This window comes from Brassica napus, chromosome C7 (assembly GCF_020379485.1).
Source record: "Brassica napus cultivar Da-Ae chromosome C7, Da-Ae, whole genome shotgun sequence".
NCBI lineage: Eukaryota > Viridiplantae > Streptophyta > Magnoliopsida > Brassicales > Brassicaceae > Brassica > Brassica napus.
In genome coordinates this window covers 22,396,329-22,415,275 of record NC_063450.1, presented here as the reverse complement: position 1 = coordinate 22,415,275, position 18,947 = coordinate 22,396,329, and the positions used below count along the sequence as shown (strand labels likewise).

Below are 18,947 nucleotides of genomic sequence, written 5' to 3'. Positions count from 1 at the left end.
GAAAGAGTGTGTAAATATATAGTAGGTGGAGAGGAAGCTGCGTCCGCGTTGGTAAAGTGTGAACAGTGATGGTGGCTAGAGCATAATTAACCCTGATTTCTTATTTAGATTTCTTAACTTATGATTTGATATTTTTCTTTCTTACATTTTTCGGTTAAAAGACGTATTTTACATTTTTTATTTAAAAAACGGTTCTTAGTTTTTCTTAGTTAAAAGGTACGAACTGTTTTTTATCAGAAGCTAAGAACTCTAGCTAATAAACCTAGGTTAATCATGACCTAAATATTGGTGTATGTATTTATATATGCGGACCAGAGTTGTGAGGAAAGTATCTCAATGTTTTTTGTCATAAAGAGAAAATAATTCGGGCACGTTTGGTTTGACTTAGGACACGTGAGCAAAGAGTGTTGAGACTTCAGTTCTTTCTAGCGATGCCGCCTTGCAATATTCTAGAGTTTCTTCCTGGTCGTAGATCATGGTCTTCTTATGCTACACGTTTCAGTTTTCTTTAAAAAAAATAACAAGAACAATATCTAATTTATAGGTGTTTTCATGCACCTTGTATACTAATAATTTTTTCAAAAATTTAATATTTTAAAATAAATTTTTGTTATTTTAGATTTTACTATTTTCTTAAAATATTTAATTTAAAATTTTCATTCAATTATATGTAAAATTAATATTTTTATTTATATTTAATAATATATATGTATTTATTTAAAATTATAATTTTAGAAAGATTTTTTATCTACTTCTTTTAGTTAAAAATATTAAATCAAATTCCATAAGAGAAAATTATGTTATATATAACTAAATAATATTTTTAAAACTTGCAGATATTAAAAAAAAACTAATGGTATTGGGATAAAAAATTACAAGTTTTTTTCAAAAAATTGCAAAAAATTTTGAAATTTTTTTTGATATTAAAAATTATCTAATTATAGAATAGAATTACATAATAATTCAAAAAAATTAAAATAATATTTTATTTTAATTTTTACTGTTATATTATTTATTGTTATATTAATAAAATGAGTTATTAAAATTCACAAAAAAATATAAATTAACATTAAATGTAAATGTACATGTCAAAATTAGCTTCAAACCATGTCACTATTATTAGTATGTCATGTCACTATTATTAGTATGTCATGTCATCGTTTTTTTAAATCATCTTGGTGATAACACTTAATAAATTACTTCTTTAATAATATAGGAGATAATTACTAAAATTAGTTGCATGCAATTGACTAACAATAGTGACATGGTTTACTAAAATTAGGAGATAATTACCAAAATAAAAAGAACATGCAATTGACTAATATGTATCTCTATTCTTTAATGTATTTAACTTTTTTAAACTAATTTGAAGCATTAAAATAGATGTATCTGATATAGCTTACATCTGTATAGTTTGTTACAAGTTTGATGGCAGTGTTTTTTACTATTACAAATTTAAAAGTTAGAAATATATCTATACCAGTATTCATATTGAGAAAGGTGGAGGTATTGAAACAAAAGAGAGACTGAGACGGTGCATGCATAAAAAATAGAGGACTATTCTAAAAATACAAGAATATGTATAAATCCAATGAACCAACTTTCCTGGTACGCATTTTTTTCTGGAAACTAACTACATTTTGACTTAAACAAATATCACATATGCTGATATGTGACTCTTCTAAGCTTCCTAATTTCTTCACGCGGCTCTCTTCAAACCGTCCGGTCTAGTTACGTTTCTTTGACGCAAATACTTAACCGGATGATGGCATATAAGTAGTGGTTAAAGATATAGAGTTAGAAGATGTTGAAAACAAGGGATAATGATCGACATATAAATCTATACAGTGCACATAGCACAGTGCATCAAACGGGTGGGGAGCCGTTTTGATGCATAATCAAAGGCATATTGTCTATTTCAGTAAAGGTTTGACAAATACAGAACAAGTCAAACCTATATATGAGAGAGAGCTGATGGCAATATTCAAGGTGGTGCAACGTTGGAAACACTATTTGATGGACAAGAATTTACAGTAAACACCGACCAAAAGAGTTTGAAATTTCTTCTTGAACAGAGGGATATTTCTTTGGATTATCAGAAGTGGTTGACAAAAATGTTGGAATATGATTTTCAGATCATATGTAGAGCTGGTGGAGAATAAAGTAGCGGGTGGACTGTCAAGAGTTATGATTGATAGACAGTTCAATTCTGAAGGATGTTGTATGCTCTTACTGTGACATCAAACATTCAAATGCAGAATATACTGGATGAAGTAAACATAGGTTTTAAACTTTATGGTCTAGTGAGATACATGGCTTTGGGAACTAACACGGAGAAGGGTAATTTGGTAGTTGCAGGCAGACTTTTCTATAAAGGATGTCTAGTTTTACCAATAACTTCGAGATTCATCCAAAATATACTTCAAGAGTATCATGATGGGGTGATGTGAGAACATTCTGGTATTCTAAAAATGATCAATAGGATACAACAATTGTTTTATTGGTCTAAGATGAAAGAGAACGTAAAGCAATACATATCATAATGCTCTACTTGCCAAACACACAAGGACTCTACATTGAATCATGCGGGTTTACTCCAACCTATACCACTTCCGACTCAGATTTGGTCTGAAATATCAATGGATTTCATAGAGGGTCTTCCAAAATCTGAAGGAATTGATGTGATCTTAGCAGTGGTGGATCGTCTAAGCAAGTATACACACTTTATGGGTTTGAGGCATCCATATAAAGCACCACAGTTTCTGAGAAATTTATCAGAGAGATTGTTAGGCTTCACGGCTATCCTACTTCAATCATCGTTGATAGAGACAGAGTATCCTTGGGCAAGTTTTGGCATGAATGTTTCAGGCTTGGTGGTACAAAGTTGAAATTTAGTACAGCCTACCATCTTCAAAGCGATGGCCATACTGAGGTTGTAAACCGTTACTTGGAATTTTACCTTAGATATTTTACATCTACTCACCTAAAACAATGATATAATTTTTTGTCTTGGGCAGAATTCTGGTATAGTTTCTCCTTTCATACATCTTTAAATATCACTCCATTTAAGATGGTTTATAGGAGGGATCCACCAAGTTTCACTTGGTGTGAGGAAGACTCTACAGATAATAGTGAACTGGAAGGGAGGCTTGACAAGAGATGATATATTACAATATGCTAATGCTCACTTGTTGAAAGCTCAAGATCACATAAAGAACAATGCAGACAAGAAGCGCAGAGGCTTGACTTTCAAAATGGGTTCACTGGTTTATCTCAAGCTCAAACCATTTCGTCAACGAATGTATAAGGCATTTTACCAGACGTTAGCATCTAAGTTATGTGGATCCTTTAAGGTTCTTGAGAAGGTTGTCAAAGTTGCATATAGATTAGAATTTCCAAGATTTTTAAATACACACGGTATTTCACGTTTCCCAATTAAAATAGGTATTGGGCAAGGAACATGAGGTCACACCTTTACTTGTTTTGTTGGAGGAGTCAGAGGGGTTTATCCGATAGTCATAACACATAGAAGGCACTTGTTATGATGCTGAAGGACATCTTGAGGCCTTGGTTCAATGGGAGGGCTTACTGGTCCATGAGAGCGCATGAATGAGAGTGAAGGATCTTGCGAGAGACTTCCCTCATTTTGAGTTTGAGGATAAGCTCAGTCTTAGCGAGGGGAGTATTGATAAGAGATGGAGATGCTATTATCGTAAAATATTGAAGAAGAAGAAGAAGAAGAGCTTGGAAGCTGACATGGATAACGTCCAAGAAGAAAAAGGTCAACGACATTCATAAGAAACAGTTATGGCCGTTAAAAAAGTTAGTTGGGAATTAGTAGAAGATGTTAATCTCGAGTCTATATTGAGCTATAAATAATAGGCTTTTAGAGTTGTTATTTTGATACACTTGCGTTTTAAGTTTGTAAATCTTGAGATGAGTGAATTTGCTGAATATACATAATAGGCAAAAAAATGAAGAATATGTCCATGCCACGGTAATGTGGGACGAATGGGACAATTTGCATACAAACTTGGCTGAAATCTCCTTTCAGGCGCGTGCGCGTGATGTTGACATTCCAAAGCAAAAGCTGTCATACTATACTACATATCATATAATATAGTCACACAAATGATTGAATCAGTTACGAGGTTAGGTTTCATCCATTACTAACCTATACTATATATGGTTATGACATTGTACAGAATACTCCACACAAACACATAATTTTTTAATTGTTTTGTATGCTGACAATGCTTTACCATTTTGGAGAAGGGGGTCAAAGTTAATATAAAAGCTTAGAAATGTTGACGTATATAACAACCGTATTAGGAATCAAGTTTACTTTTGTCCCAAAGGTGCAGTCACGAAACAAAGTTTACAGGATAGAGAGAAGCATTATGTCAGAAATACATAAGACTAATGTAAGATGAAAGCAAATGGTATAAAATAGTTCATTGCATGAGTAGGTCCGAATTGACGCTGGAAAACGCTGCAACCGCACATGTCTATGCTGTGACGCCAGGGGAGGCTTCTGTGAGGGTGTCTCATCGATTAAGTTGCACTATCGCATTGACTTCCAGGAGAACAACCATCACAACACACACTAAACCTGAAAAAGCTCACAAGTAACACATGTAAGTGAAAGAGACATACTAAACTACATACTTTATAGTATAGTCATACAGAGGAGTTAACTAGATACAAGGTTGGATTTCATCTATTGCGTGACTATTCCACTGTGCGGTTATAACTTACAAAGAATTGTGCTATCTATTACATGCTAAGCATAGAGACAATACTTCAGTAGCATGCAAATATGCACAAATGAATATACCATCGCTATATTTCAATAGAAAAAACTAGTAAATATATTTGGTTCTATACTATATATGTATATCTTATAGTCTAGTCTTATCAGGTATAACATAGAGTTGTTCTTCCTACCAGAAACTTCGATGGCCAAAACCGCGGCAAACACAAATGCAAATATGCGAACTTTGCTTATTTAGGATCCAAATAGAACCCCATAACATTAATTTCAAATAACTAACAATTGTCTGAACGCACCATTTTGGCGACTCGTCGAAGACTGTTCCAACTGGATCTTCAAAAGAAACGTTGTTTTGGATTAATTTCCTAATAATCCATGGCGGCGAAACATAGTCGATGGATTCTTATGCTATACAATCAAACAAAACATACCTTGATTCTTTGCTTGGAGGAGGAGGAAGAGGGGTGGAGATGATGTAACAATACATGTTGTGTTGTACTATTCTATGTTATCAAATGGAATTGTACAACACAATGTGTATTGTTCGTCTTCTCCAATAGTTTTATGCGTCCTCTGATTTTTAATCCACATATATCGAAAAGTAATAAAATTGTAAACCCAAAAGATATGAAGAAACGTGATCAGAAACATTGTTGGATAAGATTATTATACGATATGCAAAATATCACTTCCAAGAATTTCGTAAAACTTTTAAATGATCGTGGAATAAAAAATAATCGCATTATTAATATAAATTTTGGAAAAGAAAAATAGTTTCAGAAGAATGAGATTAACAATGGAAATGAGAGTGAGATGAAACAGTGGAATGAATGACAGTTTTTGTCTTTATACATATTATACAAAGAATATCATAGCAAAAAAGTTATTATGGTTATAAAATTAATTTTTGGTGTTACTACGCATATGTAATCCATTTTCCATCTTGAGATTGGGTTTTTCTGGTCGTTTTGGCGAGTTGAGAAATATAATACAAAAAGAAATTAAATATGTATTGGTATCTTGTTCCTTGTCAGCGAAGTACATATATAGTTGTCTACAGTAATTCAATAAGTGAAGGTAATTGTGGTATTTAACATATGTAAAATATTTTTATCAAACGAAAAACATATGTAAAATATTTTAGCTAATGGCTAAAACAATAATCATATACAGAAACGAAATGTTAACTTCTAAAAGTAGGGCATTTGTGTCAGTATTCTTCCAATACGCGTTGGGCCTTTAATGTTTGTTTCTATTCGGGCTCATTCTTTTGTTGACCAATTTTTATGAAAAGTATCCACCTTTTTCTTGAGAAATAATCTCTCGTGTAGACTTATTTTTCATTAGTGTTTGAGAATAAACAATATGGTCTGAAGTTTAAACACACAAGAAAGAAAGTTTCTTTCTGTGTAAATCACTGATAGAAACTCTAGTTTAATCAAAAAGTAAGTTTTAAATCACATATCAAGAAATTCTATTTGATATTTATCACCCCAAAACCAAAACCAATACCTTGGTCAAGACTAGCAAAAGATATGTCGTATCATGACCACTTTTGTTGTTTGATATCTAACTTATATACTGGAAACTAGAGTCCTAAGAAAGGACTGGTTGCTGATTGTATCATTGCGTAGCTCTTTTTTAACTTAAGAATATAGATGTGAGGAGTGAAAATTCAAGATTCTAAAGGATACATGATTAGAGCTTAAGTAAAAACTTTCATTGGATTTTGGAATCCGGCAAAATGGCTACAATTAAATCATCTAATCCCCATCATCTTATGCTTTTCGCCAACTCTAGTTACGAAAACAAATCATATATGTACTTACTAGGGCAGGTACGCGCGGGATTTGATGTATCGGTTTTAATGAAAAATATAATTTTATGTAAATTTTTTTTAGTTCAGTTGGTTGGGAATGTGATTATGTTAAGCGATTATTGTCTTCACCAAATTCCAATTATACAACTAAAATGACATGGGAGCATTCTTAAATGTTATTTGAAACAGAAAAAAAATGTCAGAGGTGCGTACAGCTAAATGTGTTGGGTTTTTTTATCTTTTAAAGGTCTGCTTGATTTCCTAGCTACCACCTGCAAATGTAGCTTTTGCGGTTGGTAGGGTTGACATCGTTTTGAAACAATCATATAAACCGTTATAAATTACTCTACACCGTTCCTAACCTCTTAAAATCAAAAGCTGGTTCCAGCTAGCGCTTGCGGTTGGTGGCGGTTACGGGTGGATAAATAAATATAAAATTATTTTTTAAAAATATTTTAAAATTTTAAATTAAAAATTAAAAATAAAAAAATTATAAATTATAATATATACATTTTATATATTAATTTAAATTCACAAATAATATCATAATTTTTTTTTATAAAAACTTTAAACTAACAATTCATTAGAATTTTTAAGAACTAATATACATACATATATAAAGATATACACATATATAAAACAAAACAAAATATCCTTTTAAAATTTATAATATAAATCTTCAAAAACAATTATTAAAATTATAACTTTCAACTAATTAAAAAAATAAAAAAACAAAAATATTATTATTAATCATATGATGTTAATATTTATTATATTTTATCACAATATCAAGTTTTTTATATTTTTATAATGTTTTAATCTGTTAATATTGGTAATTTATTATTAAACTGCCGCAATATCTCATAATCAACCAGTCACAAATTCCCGCAAACGCAATAATTTTTAAATATTCACTACAAGAAAACATAATCTTAACGAGGGCGGTTTTCCTCGCTAATTCGTCGTAAAAGAGGCTTTACGACGAATTAGCGAGGAAACGCGTTTGCTCGTTACACGTCTGTCGTAACACATATTTCCTCGCTAATTCGTCGTAACTTAGCGAGGAATATATTTCGTCGTTAAGACGAAGTAGGACGATTCGTCGTAAAGACCATGTCAATATTCCACGTAAGGACGTCGCTATAATTCCTCGTAAATACCTCGAAAATAGTTCCTCGTAACCTACACGTAAATACCTTGAAAGAGTTTCCTCGCAAAATACACGTAACAACCACGAAATGATTTCCTCGTAAAATGGTCGTAAACTTTTCCTCGTTATTTCCTCGTAAATGATTCCTCGTAAAATACTCGTTAAATGTTTCTCGTCATTTCCTCGTAAGTTTTCCACGTAAAGAGGTCGTACATTGGCTACGAATTTACTTCGTTTTTATTATTTTACAGAATTTAAAAATATAATTAAAAAATAATTAAAATTATTTAATTTAATAATAAATTAAAATTCAAAATAAAAATAAATCAATATGAAAATATTTTATATATAAGTAAGTTTTGAATTTATATAATACAACAACCAAAAAAAAAACTAAGGGTCGTTCATCGCCCGGTAGAATTCATCACTCCTCCTCGTAACATCCGCCTTGTTATGTACGTCGGATGACTCGCCTTGAATGGGATGTTGTTGTCGAATGTTCCTCAACATGGACTCCCATTCCGGATTTGTGGCCGCAATAACGTCCAAGAAGCCCTCGACTCCACCCACACGAGATTTGGTCGCGGTCAACTCGTTATGCAGCTGAGCGGACTCTCTACGCAGCTCCGTGACTTCATCATCCCATCGCTGACCATAAGACGATGTCGTTCTCGGAACATCGTTGACGGAACCAATACCCAACGTCCGTCCCTTTTTTTTAAGGACAACCTTAAAAACAAAAAAATAAATATTGTAAGTAAAAATTTAAAGTTAAATTAAATGAATAATTAAAAATTAATTTTTTTGAAAATTTACCTCCTCGTAAATCTTATCCACTTCAAGTGTGGATAAGGTGACGGGTAATCCGTCGGTAGACTGCTGGGTCAGCTGAGTCTGGCGGTCTTCAACCCGAGCAACTACGTCGTTGTAGATTTGCTCGGACTTGCCATCTACAAATACGCCCGCCTTGTTCTTGTTGGTCCTCTCGTAAAGTTCCATAAGAGACGGGAGATGTCCCGTCTCTTTGGCCTAAAAAACAGTTAAGAAAGTTAGAATAAATTAATATATGTATTAAAAAAATTATTTAATAAAATATTTAACGACCATTTCCAAACGGACACCGGCGTGGGGTTTTTGGCCCGTAGTGTGAAGCATCGGCCCGTTCCCGTGTTCATCGACCGTGTAACGGGAGTTAGAGCAAGACTGGGCGATTCTGATGGAATCAAGAAGGCGCCAATAACGGATGAGGCCATCCCACACATCCGTGGTGAGCTCAGCGGGTTTGCCACGCTCATACCCCTTCACGATCCAGTCACCCTTCCAGTTGGAGACCGTGTCCAACAAGCGAACTTTCGCGTTAAACTTCGTCCTCACCCTCTCAGTGATCCCCAAGGCCCAATTATATTTTTGCTGTTGGAAAAAATAAATTAACAATTAGTTTTTTAGAAAGTATATATATAAATCATGTAAAAATTAAAATATATATAATTAATTAATAGAAACTTACAGCGTAAATTTTGAACCACGTCTTTCTGACGTAGTGAGGCGTCTTACTCCAGTTTGGATGTGCCATGGAGAAGTAACCCTTGATCGTGTCGGTTACGTCCGATGCAAGACATCCGTCAACCCCCCACCTGGAAAATACATATTTAAAATATAAATTATTTTTTAATGTTATAAAAGAAATTTAAACGAATTAAAAAAAAATTAATGCAACATACCACAACGTTCTGTCCGGTCGGTCTGGGTTGATGACTGGTAAACCTTTTCTGCCTGGCAGACTGAGAATGTCCTCTACAGTGTACTGCGAGTAAGGAGCACTCGGAGGCACCATCAGATCAGGATGAATATCGGCGACCATCGGAGGTGCCATCGGAGGAGGCACAGGAGGAGGCATCGGAGGAGGCACATGAGGAGCCGATGGTGCACTAGAAGAAGTAGATCCAGAGACTCTCTGAGTGTACTGAGTCTCGGGGACAGTCTCCTGGCCCGAAGAACTGGGAGCGGAAGAAGAGTCCGGATCTAAACGACTACCCGGCTCACCGAAGATCTCTCTGTAATGGGCAGTAAGTCTTCCTTTTCGAACCTTGGAAAAAAATGAAAATTTTAAAATTAACATCAACAATATATTTCCCAACATTATCCACCAAATCAACACTAAATAACATAAAATCCGCAAACCTATCTAAATTTCCTATACTAACCACCTAATATATCCTAAACTAACCAAATTAGAGAGGAATCAGAGAGGCTTACCATTGCTACGAAATGGAGAGGAAGTAGAGAGGAAGTAGAGAGGAAAGAAAGAGTGAGCGCTCGGATGTATATATAAGATTACATATCGTCGCAAATTCGTCGTAAGTTTACGACGAAATAGCGAGCAGTTACATAGGCCCGTGTTTTTTTTTAACGAGGAAATTGCGAGGAATCACAAAGGCCCGTGTTTTTGTTTACGAGGTATTAACGACGATTTTGCCTACGTGGAATTAACGAGGCTTGCTTTCCTATAAATATACCCACAACTCTCATTCTCAAACCACACATAAACTCCCAAATCACACACCTATCTGAAATCACATTCCTCAGCAAAATCATATTCAAATTATAAATATTTGAAAAAAATAGGAAAAGGATAAGATATTAGAATTCATGTGGGCGAGACTTACGTATTATAATTGCTGGAAGCCTTGCCACATGTTATTCTGGTATTTTGATCCTTTTCCCTTTTTTCTAGTTTTTACACTACGAGGTATTTACGACGATTTATGCTTACGTGGAATTAACGTGTTTTATGTTTAAATCTTTTTACGTGGTCTTTACGACGATTTCTGCTTACGTGGTCTTTACGACGATTTCTGGTTACGTGGTCTTTACGACGATTTATGCTTACGTGGTATTTACGACGATTTCATCATACGTGGAATTAACCAAACCCGAAACCCGAAACCCCAACCCCGAAACCCGAAACCCGAAACCCGAAACCCGAAACCCAAACCCCCATCTTTAATTTTCTACTTCATATATTTCAAACCCCATATTTAATTTTAAGTTTCGTCGTTATTTTTAACAAGTGTTATGGTTAAATCCCTAGAACCCCAAACCCGAAACACGAAACCCGAAACCCGAAATCCAAAACCCGAAACCCGAAACCCCGAACCCCTAAACCCGAAACCCCAAACTCCGAACCCCTAAACCCCGAACCCCAAACCCCAAACCCCGAACCCCTAAACCCGAAACCCGAAACCAAAAACCCAAAACCCCAAACCCCAAACCCGAAACCCGAAACCCCAAACCCCATATTCCTTATTTTCTACTTCATATATTCCAAACCCCATCTTTATTTTTAGGTTTCGTCGTTATTTCCTCGTTGTCTTACGTTGTATTTACGACGATTTCATCCTACGTGGTTTTTACGACGAATTCATCGTACGTGGTATTTACGACGATTTTGTCCTACGTGGAATTAACGATTCCCGCGTTCTGTATTTTTATATTTCCTCGTTGACCTACGAGTCTTTTACGACGATTTTTTGTTACGTGGAATTAACGAGTGTTATGTTTAAATCCCTTGAATCCGAAACCCCAAATCCCATATTCCTTATTTTCTACTTCATATACTCCAAACCCCATCATTATTTCCATTCCAAACCACAATTCCCACATTTGCTTATTCATAAAACAAACTCCCGGCATTACCTTATTCATAAAACAAACCCCACATTATCTTATTCATAAAACAAACTCCCTCATCTTATTCATAAAACAAATACATCAATCGGATACATCGACATTCTCGTCATCACTAGAAACATCATCATTTTCATTAAACTCGTCTTCAACAGCTTCGTCTGTGGCATCATCGGTAAGATCTTTGTACTCGTGATTATGCGGATCAATGAGAATCATGTCATCAATTTCTTGTTCAGGTTCCTCAACTTCATTTATCTGTTCTTCTTGCAATGGTGGTTCTTCTCCACTGATGATTCGTCCTCGAGGTGTAACTTTGATCACTGCTAACCAATTTATACATGAATCTCTCATCCGAGGGTATGGAAGGAAGCTAACTTGGTCTGCTTGTGAAGCTAAGATGAAAGGCTCGAATTTGTTGTACCTTCGTCCACCGTTGACATCAACTACACCGAATTTGTTAGACCGAACACCTCTGTTGACTGGCCACAATGAATATTGTCTCCCTGACATTCCGAACGGACTAAATCCATCTGTACATAATCCGAGATACACATTCCGGATATTGCTAGCGAAATCTGGATGTACTTTGTTGAAATGTTTCCAGGCTCTTGCATCTGATGGATGAGTCATCTCACCATCCGTCTGAGTATGTTCGGCATGCCATCTCATCTTTCCAGCAGTCTGCTCTGATTGATACAATCTTTTCAATCTGTCTGTAATTGGTAGGTACCACATCCTTTGGTACGGTACCCTATTACGTCCCCGTCCTTGCGGCTTGAATCGTGGCTTCTTGCAGAATCGACATTCTTCTAGCTTCTCATCATCTCCCCAATAGATCATGCAGTTGTCGATGCAAACATCTATCATCTCCGAAGGCAACCCAAGACTATAAACCAGTTTCTGAATCTCATAATAAGAATCAGCAGACACATTGTCTTCCGGCAAATACTCTTTAAAAAAGTCCGCCCATTCGTTCATGCAACTTTCAGGTAGATTGTGATCAGTTTTAATATTCATCATTCTAGCAGCTAACGACAATTTAGAGAGACCTTCTCTACAACCACTGTAAAGTGGTTGATTCGCCGCGTTTAACATTTCGTAAAACTTTTTTGCATCTATATTAGGTTCTTCATCTTCATCATGAGCTACGAATGCATCAGCTACCATATCATGAACCCTATCATAATCTACCATCTCCTCCTGATGGTAACTATGTTCATTATGCAAATGATGATCAACCGGTTCTTTTTCCTGAAAATTGCTATTACTACTACTAGCTTCATTCTGATCATAATTAAAACCTTCTCCATGTTGAAACCAGATATAGTAATTTGCCGTGAAACCTCTATTTATAAAATGCTTCCAAACATTTTCACGGTTTGCCAGTTTCGAATTGTTGCATTTCCGACAAGGACAGAACATCTTACCACTTTCTTGGGCGAGCGGTGTTGAATATGCTTGATGCATAAATGTCTCCAGACCCGCAAGGTATTCTTTCGTCACTCTCCCGTTAGCATCTCTATGCATATACATCCACTTCCGCAACTCGTAAATAGTCCCGGAGCCAGCCATTTTTTTTCTTTCACATTTTTTGTTGTTGGTGTGTTTAAAATGATGTTCAAACATCCATATTTATAGGAAAATTCGAATCTGGTAGTTGTAATTTTGCTATGAATTTACGACGAAAATTAATTAGGTGGGCAAAAAAAACGTGTAACACCTATGAAGTTAGTGGATTCAAAAATTTCCTCGCTAAATACACGTAAACTATTCCCTCGTAAATACCACGCAAAGTTTACGTCGTATTTACGAGGAAATAGGTTTTCCTCGTAAAATACTCGTAAAATTACATCCACTTTACGACGAAACAGTTTTGTCGTTACGTTACGAGGAAATAACGATGACTTTAGTTTTTCACGTAAATTCGTCGTAAACTCGACGCAAATTTACGAGGATTGTTTTTCCTCGTTAATTTTCGTCGTTAAGCATGTGTTTTCTTGTAGTGATTGTGTCAGTCATACAAAACGCTTAATAACACATGAAATTGCAACCATCAGCATTCGCAAACTCCCGCGCCCGCAACCGCAACCGCTGCGTTTGAATCAGTTGGGCCCTAAATCTAATGCATTGAATTTGTTAGTCTCACCATCATTTTTGAATCATTATTTGTTTTTGAGAAAATGTATTTTTTCTTAAAAACCAAATGAATTCGATAAATAAACATACAAAATAAAGAAATAATCCATATTTAGTGTATATAAATCAGTCAGCTGTCATTCTAAAGATTTAGGGGGGTGTATTGAACTTGAACTTTTAGGAGATTTTGGATTTTTATTAAAATCTTCTGTTATTCAATTAAGGATTTGTAAATACCTTTTCAAATCATGTGTTATTGAACATGAGATTTGTGTAAAATTATTAAAATCATTTGAAATCTGTTGTTATTCAATCAACAATTTACAAAATCCATATCAAATCCAGTGTTATTGAACTAAAAACAGTTTTTCGAGAAAAGTGTCATGAAAAGGATTTTGGGAGAGTTGACATCATTTTGTAGTTAAAAATAGCGATGGAGAAATCTCAGCTCTAGGGTAGTTATTCTGAGATAGTTCAGAGTTAAAAAAAAAAAAAAACTCTCTTTAGAAACAACACAAATATTTTGATTACTTCTCTCATCGAGAAGACATTGATGGAATATATGAGTTTGTCTTTACCTCTTACAAAATCCTTGATTTTTTATCCTCCATATTCTCAAGCTCTTTAATTGCTGAGACCTTCTGTTTCGTCTACGACTACTACGTGTTGTTCCCATTGGGAAATTTTCTCAGAAGACATCATTTCAGATCCTATTCTCGGTGTGTTCCCATGATATGGTTTCTTTTCCTCATTGATTAGTTTATAATTATTCTCTCTAACTATGTGCTTGTTGCCTTGATTATTCCTTGTCTGATTCAGAGGCTGTGTTAGAATGATCAATTTTTTGTCAATATTCTCTATCTTGAATGGTACCTTTAGGATGACTCGTTGTTACACTGAGATTTTGTGTGTGTTCGATGCAGGTGAAAACTGCGAGTCCGGCTATAAAGTTGATGGTAAAAAAGAGTTGATTGTGATATGATAATGAGGCACCAGGCAAGAAAATGATTGTGGCAACTTATGGTTTGGATCTAAAAGTGTAAGTAAACACATGACATGTATGTGTCTTGGATCAGAAAATATAGAGTATGAGTTGTTTTTACCAAAAGTAGTTAAAGGTTGTGGGTGAAAAGCATTTGACGTTTGCAAAAAAGAAGAAGAAGCATTTGACGTTGAGGAGGACTTCTTGCACATGGAACTCCACTGTCGCCACTTTTTTGTTAGGACTGTCGAAAATTTATTAGGATTGCAGTCAACAATAGCTCTGTTTTTTTTTATTTCGACATGTTCACTTGAAATTTATTAAGGATTTTACTGTGTTCTCTATGGTATTTTATTTACGTTACGATGTCAAATCATTTAAACTTTAGGAGATGACGATTTTAACTATAACTATGATCTTGTTCCGGCTGTCAAAAAGAAAAGTTTTAAATAATCTCAAATCAGATAAACTATTCTGAAATCTAAAAATATTTTTTTCCAAATCGTCAATAGGGTTTTCTTTTCTTTTTAAAATTTCACCAAAATCATATACATTTACTCAAAGTCCTCCAAAATCTCACCTAAACTAAAATCACTCCAAACATTCTCAAATACCCAATTCAATACATCCCCCTTATATCCCGAATACTATCATAACACCGATTTGTGATTTCGAACAAAAATAACAAAATAAAATATATTTACATTTTCAAATGCTAACACAATTCAAGTAGACAGTCGGCGTCGAATCATGTTTTATATCTTAACGATGAATTAGGATGGAATAAAAATAATGAATGCAAATACTACATTCGAGCTGCAAATAGTTTTACTATTATTTTTGTTTTTGTTTTTGAGGGGTGAGGAGAGGTGCATGCAGTCTGTATGAGTTACGTATGATTATCTAGTGTCGTATTTGTTTTTTTTTTTATGAATTGTGAACATCTTGGTCTGGTGTGTGTAAAATAGTGGGAAATATTTGAGAAGCTTGACCTTGTAATTCTTAAGTTGTAGTAGAGGATCAGTGTGTGGTGTGTACAAAATCGTGAAAAAAGTATTAATTAAAAAAAGCAATTTCTTATACATGTCTAATGCATGCGTCTTAGAGACTATAATATTGATCATCTACTCTACCATAATTTTTTGCGCAAGCAAAGCATAAAGATCAATGCTTACTGTGTGGAAACCTTTGTCTCTCTTCTTTATCAGTACCTCCGAGACATCAGAATCATAGTTTGCAAGATTCTTAACCGAGAAGGAGAATTCAACCTCTGTATTCTTGCGCTCTGTCGCCAAAACAAAACGAATACGTTTTCATGGTCGCCTGAACAAAGGAGAATTAGATAGAACAATCAACAAACTGTTTGAAATTTTATGTCAAACAAAAAAATAAACTGAAAATCTTGGTATTCAACACGACTGAATGTCCGAAAATATAATCAAAAACAAATATAAAGAACAATCACTAATCGGTTCTAAAATGTCTTATTCAGAATATGTCAAACAAAGATTTAAACAGGAATGGTTGGTAATAAGGATTAAAGACAACGGAAACATTAAAAATGTAATAAAGGAAAAAAAATCTAGTTATGAACTCAAGCGTAGGAACAGAACAAACCTGTTAATCAAGTAGCATCATATCGATTCCCATAAGTTCGCCACCGCGTCGGACGAGAGATCGTGGGTAATAGATTTAAGCAACGACTTTAAGAGGATGAACAGTTGCCTCTCAGGATGAAGATGAAAGAACGCTTTGGAAACCAAAGATCACTCTCGTACGGCGGAGATAAAGAAGTCCAGCCCTAAATCAAAAACGTCGTGTTTCATTACATATCAAGTTGCTCTTTATTCTGTTTGGGTCCATCAAGCCAAAACATAAAGCATGTATACAAACTGAAGTCCAAATCCATTACACATCCCATTAAATGAAACGCCGAGTTTCAATTTTCTGTGACACGTGTAGAGCTCAATTTATCTAGGTAGAATCTTAGAGCATGATTAACGCTTAGGGGGGGGTTGTGGGTTCTTAGGTTTTTTTTTTCCGAGTAAAAAAAATTAAAAATTAAAAACGGACCAATCGCGGACCGCCACGTGTCAGTAAGACCCGCAAACAGTACAAAAACTCCACCAAACTCGCCTCTTGCAGAAGAGGAATAAAGGGTGGATTTTAGTTTTTTGTGGGTCTCATACCTCTTAAAACCCCTTAAGAGTCGGGGTGCCCTTAGATGTCCTAAGGAGAAGAGAACAAATTGTCTTTTATATAATAGATCTTAGAATAAGCAAATCTTTCTAATTAGGCATAACTTTTTTTTTTGTAACTTAATTAGGCATAAATTTCTAATATCTTTTCCGCAAAACAGGCAATAACAAATCATATATAATCTTAAAAAGGGACTTATAAACTCAAATGAGAAAGAATAATCATTAAAGTTAACTTGCTAACTTCAGTTACGTACTACACCATTTAGAGAAGTCAACACTTCGATGCCGAAAGGATAATTAACTCTTTCATTTTAATCTGAAAAAGTGTATTCTAATCAGGCTGTCATAATGTACTCATTATTGCTTTAATTTAATGGATAACAAGAAAACCTTATATGAATATAATTTATGATCGTAGAGATGTGTACTACCTTTAACCAAAAAAAAAGAGATGTGTACTAGCTAGCGTCTCCCACCAAGTATAAAAAACTATATATACTATTATTCATCGTATTCGATGAATAATTAACCTGGGAATCATACTTCTGTACCTTTCGATTCTCAGTTTTTATTATCCACATTACGTCGGATCATATTTTAATATCAGACCACAGCTACTAACGTCGTAAATCATTCGTCTTCCTGTTTGATGGAATATGAATAATCTGATTGAAAGAAAAGCAGCAAAGCCAGCAGTGATCATGCCTGAAACAAATTTAGTTTCAGATGTACGTAATTAAATAATTTTACCAAGAAAAAAAAAATAAAAAAAAAATAACCAAGTTGCTTTGTTCTAGTGGTATAGGAGCTCCAGCTGGAGTGTCCGCCTCTGGGTTCGAGCTTTGGCTACTGCGGAATTTACATGTGGGCTGCAGCATCCGAGACCGAAGACCGTTACACGGTGAGCCAGTGACGCCCTGGCAGCGTCCATGCTCACTTCGGTCTCTAGTCTGGACCACCTCGGTGGAACCAGGATACTCGGTTAGCAAAAAAAAAAAAAAAAAAAAAATGTACGTAACTAGCAGGAGATCCAATTAATTTTAGTAATTAAATAAAAATATTATTATACCAGTAAGAGTATCAAAACGGTATAATGTAATATGACAGTGGATTTTACGTCATTTATCATTACCATTTAGTTCAGTTTTGATTTTGTTTAGTTTTCTATTTAAAAAAAAATTGTGAATGATTACCGAGTTTGGGGTCTTTAGATCTAGGGATATATTGCAAATTAGCCTATTTAAACTATGCAATTTTTTCAAGAGTTTACCATTTTATGCGGGAATCGATTCCGTGCCCTCCAAAATAGAAGTTTCAACTAATACTGTATCAGGCCAACATGTCACTAATTCTACGAACCCATGTGTATTCAAAAGTTAAATGAGTAATCAGTTTGAGAAGGAAGGAAACAGATAGGCAAATAAGACGCATTGTACATTAATCCGTCCTCTAATTTTAAAAAATAAAGACACAACTTAACATATCTTCAAGCTATGATTTTATGTTCGATAAACTTATTAAAAAGTTATAAAGAAGATTTTATGTAGGGATGACCTTAAGACGAACGAGTTTAAATTTCATCTTGTCGGAATCTCCAACACTATCTTGTGCTATTCTATTTTAAATATCTTTATTTATTATTTCTATAATGTACATACCTAACTTGACTTGTTATAATTTGAGGTTTTTTTTTAAATATGACTTAAAATTTCAAATTAATCATAAAACTAACTCTTTTTTTTTGAAAGTTTCATTTACCCTATTCACCCTAGAAATTTGAGTTATTCACGAAAATGTTATTACCTTTTTTTTTCAATCCGAAAATGAGTATTTTACTCATTAATCTTCATCTTTCTCATTTATTTACAACATTGTCATTGTCATCAAAACACCAACCACCATAACAACCAATTTCAAGCTCAATGCACCTAAAATCAACATATACATTTTCATATCCTCATATTTTACACACATAAACCATTTCCCTTTCAGTTTATCTCTTATTTCATCCCAAAATCCTAACTTTTTTTATTTCAAAAACTATAAGCGTATTAGAATTACTCAAGTTCATGATTCATGGTCAAAAACGAGTGAGTAACTTCCATTAAGAAGTTATGTGTGCTTGTAAAAGCTATACATGAATTTCACCGGATCTAAAAATGGTATTTAAATTTTTTCAGATCTGTTTCGCGAAG

General features: G+C 34.3%; 1 long non-coding RNA gene across 1 annotated transcript; it reads right to left on the bottom strand.

Moving 5' to 3' along the window:
• Positions 1–15,593: 15,593 nt before the first annotated feature.
• LOC106386493 lies at positions 15,594–16,834 on the bottom strand. The gene is made up of 2 exons (XR_001277523.3): positions 16,169–16,834; positions 15,594–15,874 (listed from the first exon to the last, which is right to left on the bottom strand). It is a non-coding gene; the product is annotated as an uncharacterized LOC106386493 (long non-coding RNA).
• Positions 16,835–18,947: the final 2,113 nt, after the last annotated feature.